This window comes from Apodemus sylvaticus, chromosome 1 (assembly GCF_947179515.1).
Source record: "Apodemus sylvaticus chromosome 1, mApoSyl1.1, whole genome shotgun sequence".
NCBI lineage: Eukaryota > Metazoa > Chordata > Mammalia > Rodentia > Muridae > Apodemus > Apodemus sylvaticus.
Window position 1 is genome coordinate 102,732,613 of NC_067472.1, and position 17,243 is coordinate 102,749,855.

Here is a 17,243-nt window from a genome sequence, read left to right on the forward strand (position 1 = left end):
ATGTGTGCAGCAGAACTTCTAGGAGGTCTTCAGATTGTAGCGTTAGTTGCCTTGTGTGCAGCAAATCTCCTGAGAGGCATTCAGAATATAGTGTCTTAAGAGGAGCAGACAAGCTGGTAATCTGCTGAGGCAGAAGTCACAGGCCTGAGGAGCCCAAGTCACTCTTTCAAGAATCTCATTCAGCCCTTTCTCAGGACCCTCTCTTAGGGTCCTCAGCATTCCCTGGTAAATTTGTTGCAGTGACTTACATATACTTTCATATCATCTGGGTTTAGCAATACTTTTATTTCTTCTTTTCCAGTCTTTAGCCTCTGGTTCTCCTTTAGCTGTTTTATTGCTCTGGTTGGAACTTCAAGTACTATATTGAATAGATGTGCAGAGAGTGGACAGCCTTACCTTGTTCCTGATTTTAGTAAAGTTTCTTTGAGTTTCTTTCCATTTAATTTAATGTTGGTTGTCAGGTTGTTGTATATTGATTTTATTTTGGTGAGGAGTGTGTTTTATATCCCTCCTCTCCTCAAGACTTTTTATCATGAAGTGATGTTGTATTTTTCTCAAAGACTTTCTGAGCATCTAATGCATGGAATGTGTTTATTTCTTCTGATTGGTTTATATAGTGGATTACATTATTGAATTTTGTCTGTTGAACTAGGCCTGCATCTTGATCATGGAGAATGATGTTCTTTTTTTTTTATTCGATATAATTTATTTACATTTCAAATTATTTCCCCTTTTCTAGCCCCCCACTCCCCGAAAGTCCCATAAGCCCCCTTCTCTTCCCCTGTCCTCCCACCCACCCCTTCCCACTTCCGCGTTCTGGTTTTGCCGAATACTGCTTCACTGAGTCTTTCCAGAACCAGGGGCCACTCCTCCTTTCTTCTTGTATCTCATTTGATGTGTGGATTATGTTTTGGGTATTCCAGTTTTCTAGGTTAATATCCACTTATTAGTGAGTGCATACCATGATTCACCTTTTGAGTCTGGGTTACCTCACTTAGTATGATGTTCTCTAGCTCCATCCATTTGCCTAAGAATTTCATGAATGCATTGTTTCTAATGGCTGAATAGTACTCCATTGTATAGATATACCACATTCTTTGCATCCACTCTTCTGTTGAGGGATACCTGGGTTCTTTCCAGCATCTGGCAATTATAAATAGGGCTGCTATGAACATAGTAGAGCATGTATCCTTATTACATGGTGGGGAATCCTCTGGGTATATGCCCAGGAGTGGTATAGCAGGATCTTCTGGAAGTGAGGTGCCCAGTTTTCGGAGGAACCGCCAGACTGATTTCCAGAGTGGTTGTACCAAATTGCAACCCCACCAGCAGTGGAGGAGTGTTCCTCTTTCTCCACACCCTCTCCAACACCTGCTGTCTCCTGAATTTTTAATCTTAGCCATTCTGACTGGTGTAAGATGAAATCTCAGGGTTGTTTTGATTTGCATTTCCCTAATGACTAATGAAGTTGAGCATTTTTTTAAGATGCTTCTCCGCCATCCAAAGTTCTTCAGGTGAGAATTCTTTGTTTAACTCTGTACCCCATTTTTTAATAGGGTTGTTCGGATTTCTGGAGTCTAACTTCTTGAGTTCTTTATATATATTGGATATTAGCCCTCTATCTGATGTAGGATTGGTGAAGATCTTTTCCCAATTTGTTGGTTGCCGATTTGTCCTCTTGATGGTGTCCTTTGCCGTACTGAAACTTTGTAATTTTATGAGGTCCCATTTGTCAATTCTTGCTCTTAGAGCATACGCTATTGGTGTTCTGTTCAGAAACTTTCTCCCTGTACCGATGTCCTCAAGGGTCTTCCCCAGTTTCTTTTCTATTAGCTTCAGAGTGTCTGACTTTATGTGGAGGTCCTTGATCCATTTGGATTTGAGCTTAGTACAAGGAGACAAGGATGGATCAATTCTCATTCTTCTGCATGCTGACCTCCAGTTGCACCAGCACCATTTGTTGAAAAGGCTATCTTTTTTCCATTGGATGTTTTCAGCCTCTTTGTCGAGGATCAAGTGGCCATAGGTGTGTGGGTTCATTTCTGGATCTTCAATCCTGTTCCATTGATCCTCCTGCCTGTCACTGTACCAATACCATGCAGTTTTTAACACTATTGCTCTGTAGTATTGCTTGAGGTCAGGGATACTGATTCCCCCAGATTTTCTTTTGTTGCTGAGAATAGTTTTAGCTATCCTGGGTTTTTTGTTGTTCCAGATGAATTTGATAATTGCTCTTTCTAACTCTGTGAAGAATTGAGTTGGGATTTTGATGGGTATTGCATTGAATCTGTATATTGCTTTTGGCAATATGGCCATTTTAACTATATTGATTCTACCAATCCATGAGCATGGGAGGTTTTCCCATTTTTTGAGGTCTTCTTCCATTTCCTTCTTCAGAGTCTTGAAGTTCTTGTCATAAAGATCTTTCACATGTTTGGTAAGAGTCACCCCAAGATACTTTATACTGTTTGTGGCTATTGTGAAGGGGGTAATTTCCCTAATTTCTTTCTCAGCCTGCTTATCCTTTGAGTATAGGAAGGCCACTTATTTGCTTGAGTCGATTTTATAACCTGCCACTTTGCTGAAGTTGTTTATCAGCTGTAGGAGCTCTCTAGTGGAGTTCTTTGGGTCACTTAGGCAGACTATCAAGTCATCTGCAAATAATGATAGTTTGACTTCTTCCTTTCCAATTTGTATCCCTTTGACCTCCTTATGTTGTCGAATTGCCCGAGCTAGTACCTCAAGTACAATATTGAAAAGATAAGGAGAAAGGGGGCAGCCTTGTCTGGACCCTGATTTCAGTGGGATTGCTTCAAGTTTCTCTCCATTTAGTTTGATGCTGGCTACCGGTTTGCTGTATATTGCTTTTACTATGTTTAGGTATAGGCCTTGAATTCCTGTTCTCTCCAAGACTTTAAGCATGAAAGGATGCTGAATTTTGTCAAATGCTTTTTCAGCATCCAATGAAGTGACCATGTGGTTTTGTTCTTTGAGTTTGTTTATGTAGTGGATTGCATTGATGGATTTCTGTATATTGAACCAACCCTGCATTCCCCGGGATAAAGCCTACTTGATCATGGTGGATGATCGTTTTGATGTGTTCTTGGATTCGGTTGGCAAGAATTTTATTGAGTATTTTTGCATCGATGTTCATAAGGGAAATTGGTCTGAAGTTCTCTTTCTTTGTTGGATCTTTGTGTGGCTTTGGTATCAGTGTAATTGTGGCTTCGTAGAAGGAATTGGGTAGTGCTCCTTCTGTTTCTATTTTGTGGAATAGTTTGAAGAGTATTGGTGTTAACTCTTCTTTGAAGGTCTGATAGAATTCTGCACTGAAACCATCTGGTCCTGTGCTTTTTTTGGTTGGAAGACTTTCTATGACTCCTTATATTTCTTTAGACATTATGGGACTGTTTAGATGGTCTAGTTGGTCTTGATTTAATTTTGGTATTTGGTATCTGTCAAGGAAATTGTCCATTTCCTCCAGATTCTCCAGTTGTGTTGAGTACAGTCTCTTATAGTAGGATCTGATGATTTTTTGGATTTCCTCAGTTTCCGTTGTTATATCTCCCTTTTCATTTCTAAGTTTGTTAATTTGGATACTTTCTCTGTGCCCTTTGGTCAGTCTGGCCAAGGGTTTATCTATCTTGTTGATTTTCTCAAAGAACCAGCTCCTGGTTTTGTTGATTTTTTGTATGGTTCTCTTTGTTTCTACTTGATTGATTTCGGCCCTGAGTTTGATGATTTCCTGCCTTCTACTCCTCCTGGGTGAAATAGCTTCTTTTTCTTCCAGGGCTTTCAGGTGTGTCATTAAGCTGGTAATGTATGCTCTCTCCATTTTCTTTTTGGAGGCACTCAGGGCTATGAGTTTTCCTCTTAGCACTGCTTTCATTGTGTCCCATAGATTTGGGTATGTTGTGTTTTCATTTTCATTGTGTTCTAAAAAGTCTTTAATTTCTTTCTTTATTTCTTCCTTGACCAAGGTATCATTGAGTAGAGTATTGTTCAGTTTCCACGTGTATGTGGGTTTTCTTTTGTTTCTGTTGCTATTGAAGACCACTTTTACTCCATAGTGATCAGATAGGAGGCATGGGATTAGTTCGATCTTCTTATATTTGTTGAGGTCTGTCTTGTGACCAATTATATGGTCGATTTTGGAGAAGGTACCATGAGGTGCTGAGAAAAAGGTATATTCTTTTGTTTTAGGATAGAATGTTCTATATATATCTGTTAAATCTAATTGGTCCAAAGCTTCAATTAGTTTCATGGTGTCCCTGTTTAGTTTCTGTTTTCCTGATCGGTCCATTGAGGAAAGTGCAGTGTTGAAGTCACCCACAATTATTGTGTTAGGTGCAATGTGTGCTTTGAGTTTTAATAAAGTTTCTTTTACGAAAGAGGGTGCCCTTTCATTTGGAGCATAGATGTTCAGGATTGAGAATTCTTCTTGTTGTATTTTTCCTTTGACCAGCAAGAAGTGTCCCTCAGAGTTTCTTTTGATGACTTTGGGTTGAAAGTCAATTTTATCTGATATTAAAATGGCTACTCCAGCTTGTTTCCTGAGACCGTTTGCTTGTAAAATTGTCTTCCAGCCTTTTACTCTAAGGTAGTGTTTGTCTTTGACCCTGAGGTGTGTTTCCTGTAAGCAGCAAAATGTAGGGTCGTGTTTACGTATCCAGTCAGTTAGTCTGTGTCTTTTTATTGAGGCATTAAGTCCATTGATGTTAAGAGATATTAAGGAATAGTGATTGTTACTTCCTATCATTTTTGACGTTATTTTTTAAATTTGATTGCTTAACTTCTTTTGGGTTTGATGAAAGGTTATTATCTTGCTTTTTCCAGGGTGAAGTTTCCCTCCTTGTATTCGTGTTTTCCTCCTATTATCCTTTGTAGGGCTGGGTTTGTGGATAGATATTGGGTAAACTTGGTTTTGTCATGAAATATCTTAGTTTCTCCATCTACGGTGATTGAGAGTTTTTCTGGATATAGTAGTTTTGGTTGGCATTTGTGTTCTCCTAGAGTCTGCATGAGATCTGCCCAGGACCTTCTAGCCTTCATAGTCTCAGGTGAAAAATTTGCTGTGATTCTGATAGGTCTTCCTTTATATGTTACTTGGCCTTTTTCTCTTACTGCCTTTAATATTCTTTCTTTGTTTAGAACATTTGGTGTTTTGATTATTATGTGACGGGAAGTATAAGAATGATGTTCTTGAAGTGTTCTTTGATTGAGTTTTAAAGTATTTTTTGAGTATTTGTGTATTTATGTTTATAGTGGAAGTTTGTTTCTAATTTTCTTTGTTAGATGTTTGTGTGGCTTGAATATTAGTATGACTGTGACTTTTTAAATTAATTTGAAATTTTTATGTTTTGATTTTGTGGAATAATTTGAGGAGCTCTTCTCTGAAAGTCTGGTAGAATCCTGTGTTAAAATGTCTGCCCCTGGGCTCTTTTGAATTTGGGGCCTTTTAACAAATACTTCTATTTCCTTGGGGGTTATAAGTCTATTTAAATTGTTTATCTGATCTTGATTTAAGTAGGTTGTATCTATTAAGAAAATTATATATATATATATATATATATATATTAGATTCTTCAATTCTGTGGAGTACAGAAATTTAAAAGATTATCTAATGATTCTTAGAATTTCCTCAGTGCTCATTACATCACTGTTTTATTTTTGAAATTATAATTATATTTATCCCTTCTCTTTTATCATTCCAACTTATTCCATCTACCCCTCTAATCTCTCCTTCCTTCAGATGCATTGCCTTTTATTTCACTGTTATTAAAACTGGCCTAATATTTGTTTCATTCTGTATTGTTGTTATTCTGCCATTTCCCTTTATACTAAAGAGGTTGAAATTCTGTAAGAAAAGTCTCTTATCTTATTCTTACTGCCTTCACCAGGATGTTATGAAGATAGCTTGTTCCAACAACAGAATCAATGTGATCTATGGTTTTTTCATGGCTACTTTATCTCTGTTATACTTAGTGTTCATTTCTGTGTCTTACATCCTGGTCCTTAAAATTGTCCTGGGCATTACTTCCCATAAGGTTCACCCCAAGCTCTTTAACACTTGAATCTCTCACATCTGTGCTGTGCTTATCTTCTATGTGCCCATCATCACCTTGGCAGTCCTCACCGTTTTGCTAAAAACATTTCTCCAGTTATCAGAGTCATAATAGCTAATATCTTCCTTCTGGTTCCACCTCTAATGAATCCCACTGTATATTCTGTGAAGAGTGAGCAGATCAAAAATCTGATCCAGACTAACTTATGTGAGAAGCATCACTGGTGGGAAATTCCAGCTTCCATGAAAGCCTAGGTTACATCACTATATCTGAATACATGGAGACATTGAAAGGTCACTATAAAAAATGCTCCTTTATCACAAAGGTTAACTGCATATATCTAATAAACCAACCTGCTTAATTTATAAAAAGAGACAATCACTCTATGTTAAATGTCTTTAGGATTGGTATAGAGATTATAATCAGGTTAGAACTAGGTAAATTTCTCTCCTTTCTCACTCTCATTTTTTTGTGCAACTAGTAATAAAATCTTATCAAATGTCAAATACAATAAAGACTTTTTCAATGAATTATATACAACTAAAAAATTAAAATATATTTGCAAATAAAAGTAAAGGCCATTGTGACTCTAACTCAGCAGGGACTGATTTGTACTATAGAAAGTTATTACATGCACTTATTCATAGTCACCACCATTTTTATCAACTATTGTGAGGATATCAGCCATCAGATAAAATATTAAAGATTAAGGCCCATATGTGTAAAACAAATATGTTAAATGCAGAAAAAATCCACTTAACGGACTTCTCTCTTGTCTCATCCCATACCTGTCCCTGCTGCCAATTTTTTCTCCTCCTCCTCTCTCCCTCCCAAGCCCCTCCGTTCCTCTACCTCCTGTGATTTTTTTTGTTCCCTCTTCTAAATAGGATTGAAGCACCCATACTTCGGTCTTCCTTCTTGATAAGCTTCATATGGTCTATGAGTTGTATCATGAGTATTTTGAGTTTTGGGGCTAATATCCACTTATCAGTGAGTACATACCATGTTCTTGTGTGTCTGTTACCTCTCACAAAATGATATTTTCTAGTTCCATCTATTTAACTATAAAATTCATGAAGTGATCTTTTTAATACTGTTTAAACTCCATTGTGTAAATATACCACATTTTCTGTATCCATTCTTCCTTTGAGGGACATCTGTTTTGTTTTGTTTTGGTTTTTTTTCAGATTCTGACTATTATAAATATGGCTGCTATAAACATAGTGGATCACATGTCCTTGTTATATGCTGGAGCATCTTTTGGGTATATGCCCAGCAGTGGTATAGCTGGATCTTCTGGTAGAATTATTTGGATAGGAGAGAAGTAGAGAGGGTAAGGAGAATGAATAAAAATATGTAGCAGTGGGGAGTATGGGGAGGGGGTACTAGCAAGTCTCAGATGCCAGGGAGGTAGTGAGAGGTTTCCAGCATCCAGTGGGAATGATATTAGCTAAAATACCCAACAGAGGGGAGATAGAACCTGTAGAGACCATATCCAGTAAATAGGCATGGCCCCCAAACTTTTTAACCCAGAATTGGTCTTCTCTAAAGGAAATTCAGGGGCAAAAAGTGGAGCAGAGACTAAAGAGAAGGCCACCCAGAGACCAGCCCACCTTGGGATCCAACCCATCTGCAGACCAAACCCTGACACTCTTGCTGATGCCAAGAAGTGCTTGTTGACAGAAGCCTGGTATAGCTGTCCTCTAATATACTCTGCCAGCACATGACTAATACAGATACAGATACTCATAGACAACCATCGGACTGAGCCCAGAGACCCCAATGTAAGAGTTAGGGGAAGGAATGAAGGACCTGAAGGGGATTGAAACTCCATAGGAAGAACAACAATGTCAAGTATCCATATTCCCCAGAGCTACCAGGGACTAAATCACCAGTCAAGAGCACCCTCTTAGACATACAGGGGAGGGGAGATGGGATGGGGGATTTGTGGAGGGAAGACCAGGAAGGGGACATCACTTAAATGGTAAGTAAATAAAATAATCAATTAAAAATACTTAAAACAAAACAAATGAAACAGTTAAAGGACCTTACTTTAACCTTAGTTAAAGAACAAAACTAATGACAAGTATATTTCTGATGCAGGATACATATGCCAATAAATAATTGCTAATTAATAAATATGAAAATAAGGGTACTTTTTAAGAAAAAAATGTTTGAAGACTATTGCAATTTTCAGTTGCAATGAGGTATGCTCTGATAAGTGCTGTTTCTATAATTAAGATATCATAGGTACTCAAAAGTTTGAAAAATAGGAAAATAATCATTATAAGAACTCTACTGTCCTTTAAAATCTAAAGTGAATATTCTCATTTTTGGCTGATTTGGCATCAAAATTTTCATAACTTTTAAAACAATGTCCAAATATTTATATGCCTGCTGCCGATATTTACTACCAATTACATCAGCATCATTGCCTACATTTTTGCCCTGAAGTAAATCAAGAGATACTTTCCAAAAATGGCAATTGATTAAAGGCTAGTCAGTCTAGAACTAGCTAGCAACCTGTAATGAATGAACAAATTTTTAACACATATACTCATTGGCTTTGTGAATTTCTAATGCATGCAAATATTTTAGGAATTTTAGTACACATTCTCCTTTTTTCTCACAATGTATCAGCTTTTCATATATCACACCTCTCTGTATATTCAGTTAAATAGACTAAAGTTGTAAGGACCTATTTAATAAACTTCCTACAGACAGAAAGTCAAGAGCTAAGATACAAGCATTATTTGTGATATGTTGAAGTAGATTGGATGCAAACATTATTTGTGATATGCTGGAGTACACCTATGTTGACTATGTTATAGTTGTCAGATTCAAAATTACACATCCACCTACAAAACTATCCAGTCAATAGTGTTGAGGCTAGCAAACTAGAGTTTAAATATAGTGACCACATAAATAATTACCCAGATGACCTTAATCTAGGCTACAAAGAACCTAAGGGCAACCTGCCATCAGATTTCCTTGAAAGGAAAGCAACAGAGAATTCTAAGAAAGGAAATAATTCCATTTAAGAAATGAAAAGATGATAATGCATGTTACCAAGAGATAACAATGTATCTGTTTCATTTCAGAGAATGGTAAGATTTGTTGTTATTTTCCATATCTTTCATTTTGAAATTCTGCAGGACATTGATCTTGTGAAGACTGAAAGGAAGACACTGCAGAGGGTGAAATGGTATACAATGTAAAGTAACAAAAAGTGAACTTTATTTCTTAGATATAGTGGATGTGCAAATTAGGTAGGGACAATTTTCCAGTTTCACCAGTAATACTCCGATTATTGATGGCAGTCTTACTAAGATTTTGTTTTAGACATGGTTGAAGCAAACACACATTTTGTTGTTGTTTTTCTTCTCTAACAAAACACACCATTTTTAAACAAATAAAATATTCTTATAGATTCCTTCTACCTATCAGAATCATAGAATAGAATACTTAAGCAATAAGTCCTATAGTGTGCTTATCTGTTTTATCAGCATAAATATTACCCTCAATCTTGCTAAAATACAGTCTTATGACCCCTTTAAAATAACAATCTAAAATGTTTATCTTAATCATCCTTAAGAGGATTTCTTTGTGCACTAAACTAAAGTGTACTACATTAAAGAATGCCATTATTGAGGAGGGTGTCAGAACCTGAAGATGTTTGTGTGTCAGTGAAGATAGGAAGGCATAAAAGAATTATAGGCAAAACATGAAAAATCATTGTAAAATGGTATCATTTCTACTTTCCCTATCTTTAGTCAAATTATGAAGTTAATATGACTAATAAATAACATATGCTTTACAATGAAAAGCCAGACTGGTTTCTAGTCCTTGTTTTACTCATATTTGATTGACATGGTAACTCACGTGTGGTCATTTCTGTTGGAATATGCAAGCCCTTGGAAAATTAATCATACCTTTTTTTAGACTTAATTTTCTTATTTATAGATAAGACAAAGCAATTGCACAAGAACATAAGTAAGAAATCTGATAGTCGTTTGTCAGTATGTTATAATTTGACTTAAAATACTACTAATAGTTTGTGATCTTTGTCTTGTACACACAAATGAAACAGTAGTGGAAACTACCTTATAAAAAATGATGCAGTTTTGAAGACAAGGATGAACATCAGTTTCCAAAGTCTTTCCATATAAGATTATTTTATTTATAACTAATAGAGTGTTAAGAAGAAAGTCACATTGCTCAGAAAAGAAGTACCAGAAGAAAGATAAATTTATAAAGGGGTATAGATCACAATGAAAATAAAACAAAAAGCCCATAGAAGAAGTGAGTTGGAAAATTATTGTCACATTCTGAAGAAGCAGTAAGAGAGCTGTAATCTAGTTTGTCAAAAGGGAGGTAATTTTATTGTTGCTTGGGGACTGCAGAACAATCTAGAGAGAAACACAGATCTCATATTTGTTTTCATTTGTTTTGTTTTGTTTTTTTTTATCCAGTGGATGAAGTTTGACCTAAATAGCAACATATTTAATTATGAACTTCATTTTATATTAACAATATACATAATTAAGTAAAGAAATATGGGACTACAAGTAGGCTCTACCCACTCTACTGGCTATTAACAGTACAGTCATATTGCTCTGCTGTTATTCTAGTACTCAGAGAGGACAGATATTAATCAGGATGTCACAAAGCTGGCCTGTCCTGACAATAGAATCAGTGCTGCCCATGGGCTGTGTGCTGCACTTTTTACTATGTTGGATTTGGTATTTATTATCTTTCTCTACATAATGATCTTAAAGACAGTTCCAAAAACAATATACAGTATCTTGGTGTGACTCTAACCAAACAAGTGAAAGATCTATACGACAAGAACTTCAGGTCTCTAAAGAAGGAAATCGAAGAAGACCTCAGAAAATGGAAAAATCTTCCATGCTCGTGGATTGGCAGGATTAATATAGTTAAAAGGGCCATCTTGCCAAAAGCAATCTACAGATTCAATGCAATCCCCATCAAAATCCCAACTCAGTTCTTCACAGAGTTAGAAAAAGCAATTCTCAAATTCATCTGGAATAACAAAAAACCCAGGATAGCTAAAACTATTCTCAACAGTAAAAGAACTTCTGGGGGAATCAGTACCCCAGATCTCAAGCAATACTACAGAGCAATAGTGATAAAAACTGCATAGTATTGGCACAGTGACAGGCAAGTGGACCAATGGAATAGAATTGAAGACCCAGAAATGAATCCACACACCTATGGTCACCTGATCTTCGACAAAGGAGCGGAAAACATCCAGTGGAAAAAAGATAGCCTTTTCAACAAATGGTGCTGGTTCAACTGGAGGTCAGCATGCAGAAGGATGCTAATTGATCCATTCTTATCTCCTTGTACTAAACTCAACTCCAAATGGATCAAGGACCTCCACATAAAACCAGACACACTGAAACTAATAGAAAAGAAACTGGGGAAGACCCTTGAGGACATGGTCACAGGGGAAAAGTTCCTGAAAAGAACACCAATAGCTTATGCTTTAAGATCAAGAATTGACAAATGGGATCTCTTAAAATTATAAAGTTTCTGTAAGGCAAAGGACACTGTCAAAAGGACAAATTGGAAGCCCCAGAGAGCAGATCAAGGCTCTCAACACCTGCCTTCCTCGCATTTGTGTTCTGCTTGACTTCTATGTGCTTGACTTCTGAATGCAGCAGTGCTCCTCTGCTTTGCCAGGAGGAGGTGTCGCCTCTGACCCACACCCTCATGGCTGATGTTTTCCTCCTGGTACCACCCTTGATGTGATGAATCCCATGGTATATTGTGTGAAAAACCATCAAATCAGAGAAAAGGTTTTCAGGAAACTTTGTTTAAAAAGAAGCTGATCCAAGGAAGAAGAAAGCAAATAAAGGTGCATTAGTTAAGTAGACAGAATGTTTAGCGGGGACGAAGCAAGATACACAAAACTGTGCTCAGTAAGAGTGAGCTGAATACCCCTAGTGCCTCAGTCAGATGATGCTCAGGATCCTGGGATCATTTTTTACCTCATTCAGAGACCAGAAGATAGATGAGTCATGGTGTTCAGCATGGTGGGTATCCTTAGTGCCTGTTAGACAACACACAAAACAAATGTCTCATGATGTTCAGGACACTGAGTGTCCTTAGCACCAGACTGCTTTCGAGATTCCCAGGTTGTACAACTGACAGCTGAACCATAAAAGAATATTGGAAGACACTGCTCCCTCCTGTTAAAAATATTTACCAATAAATAATGTAAAAATACCTATATATGCACCTATTCTAAAATCATTCTTCTACATTCTTTACTTTGTGAGAAAATAAAAGCCACTACCCAAGAGAAGGACTAGGGGTTCTTACTCATTTTCTTAATGTTGCTGGTGCTGCTGGGTGGCTCTGGTTTGTTCCAGGATACTCTGCCTATATACACACATGTGTTTTTATTCTCTTATTTTTTGAGAATATAAGTTCATTTTTTATATTCTTTAATCTTTTTTTCTTTGCCCAATGGCTAGCTTGCCACAGTTAAAGCAACTTTATTTTTTTATTAGATATGTTCTTTATTTACTTTTCAAATGTTATCCCCTTTCCTGGTTTTCCTTCCAAAGAAAACACCATATCCTATCCCCCTCCCCCTGCTCACCAACCTACCCACTCTTGCTTCTCTGTCCTGGCATTCTTTAATCTCTTTTTTTTTCTACACTCCAGTCTTCTGTCTGCCCTCCAGCTGTCCCACATCCCATACTTCCTCTCAGCTCCAGGTCTCCAAGAGGATGTCTCCACCCCCTCTCCATCCCACCAGACTTCTAAACTCCCTGGGGTCCCAAATCTCTTGAGGATTAGGTACATCTTCTCTCACTGGTCAAGACCTGGCAGTCCTCTGCTGTATGTGTGTTGGGGACATATCAGCTGGTATATGCTACCTGGTTAGTGGCTCAGTGTCAGAGCAATCTTTGGGTTCCAGGTTTGTTGAGACTACTGGTCTTCTTATAGGGTCATCCTCCTCCTCAGCTTATTCCGGCTTTTCCCTAATTCAACCACAGGGGTCACCAGCTCCTGTCAATTGGTCAGGCATAACTATCTGCATCTGACTCTTTCAGCTGCCTGTTGGGCCTTTCCATGCATGGAGCCTAGCATATAAAGTCATCTCTTCTGCCTTCTCTTTCCTTCTTCCCAACTCTCCCTTGTATCTCTCTTTACTCTCTTTCAAATTCATGGCCTCCTTTTCTTTTACAGTTGTTACAAATATATGTAAATATGTACACAGACAGCAGGAAAGAAGGCTTCCACCAAGGAAGACCATACCAACTGGGTATCCAAAACCAAATGAAAACATGTACAAAATTTTAGCTATAGATTGTCCGCATATTTGGATATAAATTTTAAACTAATAGAACTATTGCGTTTAGAGTCATATGACTCACATTAACCAGAGTAATTGTAATAGTCAGTGTTTCCCTATGTAGGGCAATCAGATTTCAAAATCTCTGGCTTTCCCTCCTGACTCTAGAGCTTCCAGTGTGCACCATCATCTACATCTTCATGGTTATCCTAACAATTATACATGACTATATTACAGCTGCTCATTTTACTTGTCTCTGTTTAAAAGTTCATTTTTGCTTACATGTGAATACACTATGCTTTAGACCTTTTTCTACTTATATATTTTAATACCATTTGGTAAGCATATATCTGAAGAATATATCCCTTTTTAATTGAAAAGAAAATTAGCAAAAATCATACATCTCTCTCCTTCTTTTTCTTTCTCTCTCTTGCATATATATGTATTTTTCTCAGCCCCAAGTTTAAAATGGTCACTCTAAATCCCAGTAACTCCTGCTCTAATATTCCAAATAAGCATTTTAATGAACAGTAACTTTATTGAAAAGATGCACACTTTTACAACTTAGAAAAATGCTTTTTTGTGGCTCATTGTGTACTCTTTAATATTTTTAATTCTTTTTACAATACCTGTCTGTTTTACAATACCTGTTACATGTCTGTTTCGCACAATCACTAAAATATCCTTTCATTTTATTTTATTATTTATTTACTCTAAAGATCATATTTTTAAGTTGCATGTATATGTGTGTCTGTGTTCAGATATACATGAGTGTGGTTTCCAAGGAGGCCAGAAAGGGTCATCAGATCCTCTGAATCTGGAGTTACAGGCATTTTTCTGCCCCAGAAAGCAGCTTCTAGGAACTGAGCTTGTGTCCTCTGCAAAATCAGTACACAGTCTTAACCACTGAGTTATTCCCCCTGGTCCTCAAACTCCCACATTTGAAAGATTAATCTCAAAGGGATGGTTAAATAATATTAATGATATTTATTTTCATGAAAGTGTCTACTAGATAAAACAAAGTTATCAAAGAGCTGAGAAAGTAACTGTAAATTCTGTTCAACAGATCAAGAACAATTCAAGGGCTTGGAAAGTAACATTTAACTTAAACACAGATCCATGATCCAGGCTGCATAACAGTACACTCAAAACTTAGCAACATACACCAATAGTCATCCAGTTGCTCAAAGTTTTGTGATTTGCGCACAGTTTACCAGATATACTCATCTATGCTCTACATAAAAATAACTAGGCATGTTCTCTGGGGCTAGAAAATATACAATCAAAGCAGTTCACTCCTGTAGCTGCTACTTAGTACTGGTGCAATACCTAAATATAACAAATCCCTTCACAATAGCCACAAATAATACAAAATATCTTGGGGTAACTCTAACCAAACAAGTAAAGATCTGTATAAAAAGAACTTTATGTCTCTCAAGAAAGAAATCAAAAATGTCAGAAAATTGAGAGATCTCCCACACTCATGGCTTGGCAGAATTAACATACTAAAACTGGCCATTCTGCCAAAGGCAATCTACAGATTCAATGCAACCCCATCAAGATCTTAACACAATTCTTAAAAGACATGGAAAGAGCAATTTTCAAATTCATCTGGAAAAGCACAACACCCAGAATAGTGAAAACAATTCTAAACAGTCAAAGAACTTCTGGGGGAATCATCATACCTGCCCTCAAGCTATACTACAAAGCAATAATGTTAAAAACTGCTTAGTGTTAGTACAGAGACAGGCAAGTTGAACAATGGAATAGAATTGAAGACCCAGAAATAAAACCACACACTTACAGACATTTGGTCTTTGACAAAGAATCCAAAAATATACAATGGAAAAAAGAAAGCATCTTCAATAAATGGTGCCAGTCTAACTGGCAGTCTGTATGTAGAAAAAATGAAAATAGATCCATAATTGTCATCTTGCACAAAGCTCAAGTCTAAGTGGATCAACGACCTGAACATAAAACATGGCACAGGGGGAAATTTCCTAAGCAGGACTCCAATGGATCATGCTCTAATATCAAGAATTGATACATGGGAGCTCATAAAACTGGAAAGATTTGTAAGGCAAAGGATATAGTCAGAACAAATAGGCAACCTACAGATTGGGAAAAAAGTTTTCACTAACCCCACATCTGATAGAGGGCTAATATCCAAAATATATTAAGAGCTCATGAGGCTAAGCACCAAAACACTAAAACACCCAATCAAAAATGGGGTATAGACCTAAGCAGAGATTTAACATCAGAGGAATGATGAATAGCTGGGAGCACATAAAGAAATGTTCAAAGTCCCTAGTGATCAGCGAAATGCAAATCAAAACAACCATGAGATTACACCTTACACCAATCAGAATGGCTAAGATCAAAACCTCAGATGACAGCACATGTTGGCAAGGATGTAGAGAAAGAACAGCCCTCCATTGCTGGTGGGATAGCAAAGTGGTACAACCAATCTGGAAACCAATCTGAAAATTTCTCAGAAAATTGGAAATAGTTCTACATGAAGCTCCAGCTATACACCTAAAAGATGTTTTACCATGCACAGGAGCACATTCCACTTTGTTAACAGTGGCCTTGTTTGTGATAGCCAGAAGCTGGAAACAACTCAGATGTCCCACAACAGAAAAATAGATACAGAAAATGTGGTTAATTCACAAAATGGAATATTACTCAGATATTAAGAATGAAGATATCCTAAGTTTTTCAGGCAAATGGATAGAACTAGAAAATACCCTGAGTGAGGTAACTCAGACACATAAGGACAAACATGGTATGTACTCTCCAATACATTAGCTAAAAATAGTACAGAATATCTAGGATAAGACCTGGTGTGGTGTTGCACGCCTGTAATTCCAGCACTCTGGGAGGCAGAGGCAGGCAGATTTCTGAGTTCAAGACCAGCCTGGTCTACAGAGTAAGTTCCAGGACAGCCAGGGCTATACAGAGAAACCCTGTCTCGAAAAAACCAGATCCAAAAAACTAAATTAATTAATTAATTAATTAATTAATTAATTAATTAAAATACCTAGGATATAATCCACAGAACTCAAAAAGCTTAACAAGCTGAATGCCCAAGATAGTATGCCTCAGTCCCATTGGGAGGGAGAAGAAAGTAAGCACAGGAGTTGGGAGAGAGCGAACTGGGTGGGAAAGTGGACAGCAAGAGGAAGAGGTTTCCATGATTAGGTTTTGTGAGGTGGTAATTGGACTGAAGCCCTGAGGTCCAGCAGAAAGAGTAGAAACAGGCAACCTGGGGAGGTAGGAGGTGGGGGAATCCTCTAGAATGTACCAGAGACCTGGGAGGTGGAAGACTCTCAAGACTCAAGGAAGGGACTTTAGATGAGATGCCCTACAGTGGGGAGAAGAAACTTGCAGAGTTCATCTCCAGCAGAAAGACAGGGCAACAAGTGAGGGATGAGTTTGCCACCTCACATTCTGAAACTCTGACCATAATTGTTCCTGTCTGAAAGAACTTCCGGACAAAAATAGAGAGAAACCTGAGGAAAAGGCTTTGGGCCACCTCAAGGGGAAGCCCCAAGGACTGACACTATTACTGAGGCTATGGAGCACTCACAAAAATGGAATTATCATGATGGCTCTCCCAAAGACCCAACAAATAACTGAAAGAGTTAGAAGCAGATATTATATGCAGATATTTACAGTCAACCAATGGAGAGAAGCTGCTGACTCCTATAGTTGAATTAGGTAAAAGCTGTAAGCTAAGGAATAGAGCAACCTATAGAAGGACCAGCATTCTCAGCCTACCTGCCCCCCTGAGATCTCTCAGACATTGGGCCACCAACAAGACAGCATACAAGAGCTGATATGAGGCT

General features: G+C 37.5%; 1 pseudogene; it reads left to right on the plus strand.

The window, feature by feature from the left end:
* On the plus strand, positions 1–6,355 carry LOC127683517 (olfactory receptor 51A4-like; annotated as a pseudogene).
* Positions 6,356–17,243: the final 10,888 nt, after the last annotated feature.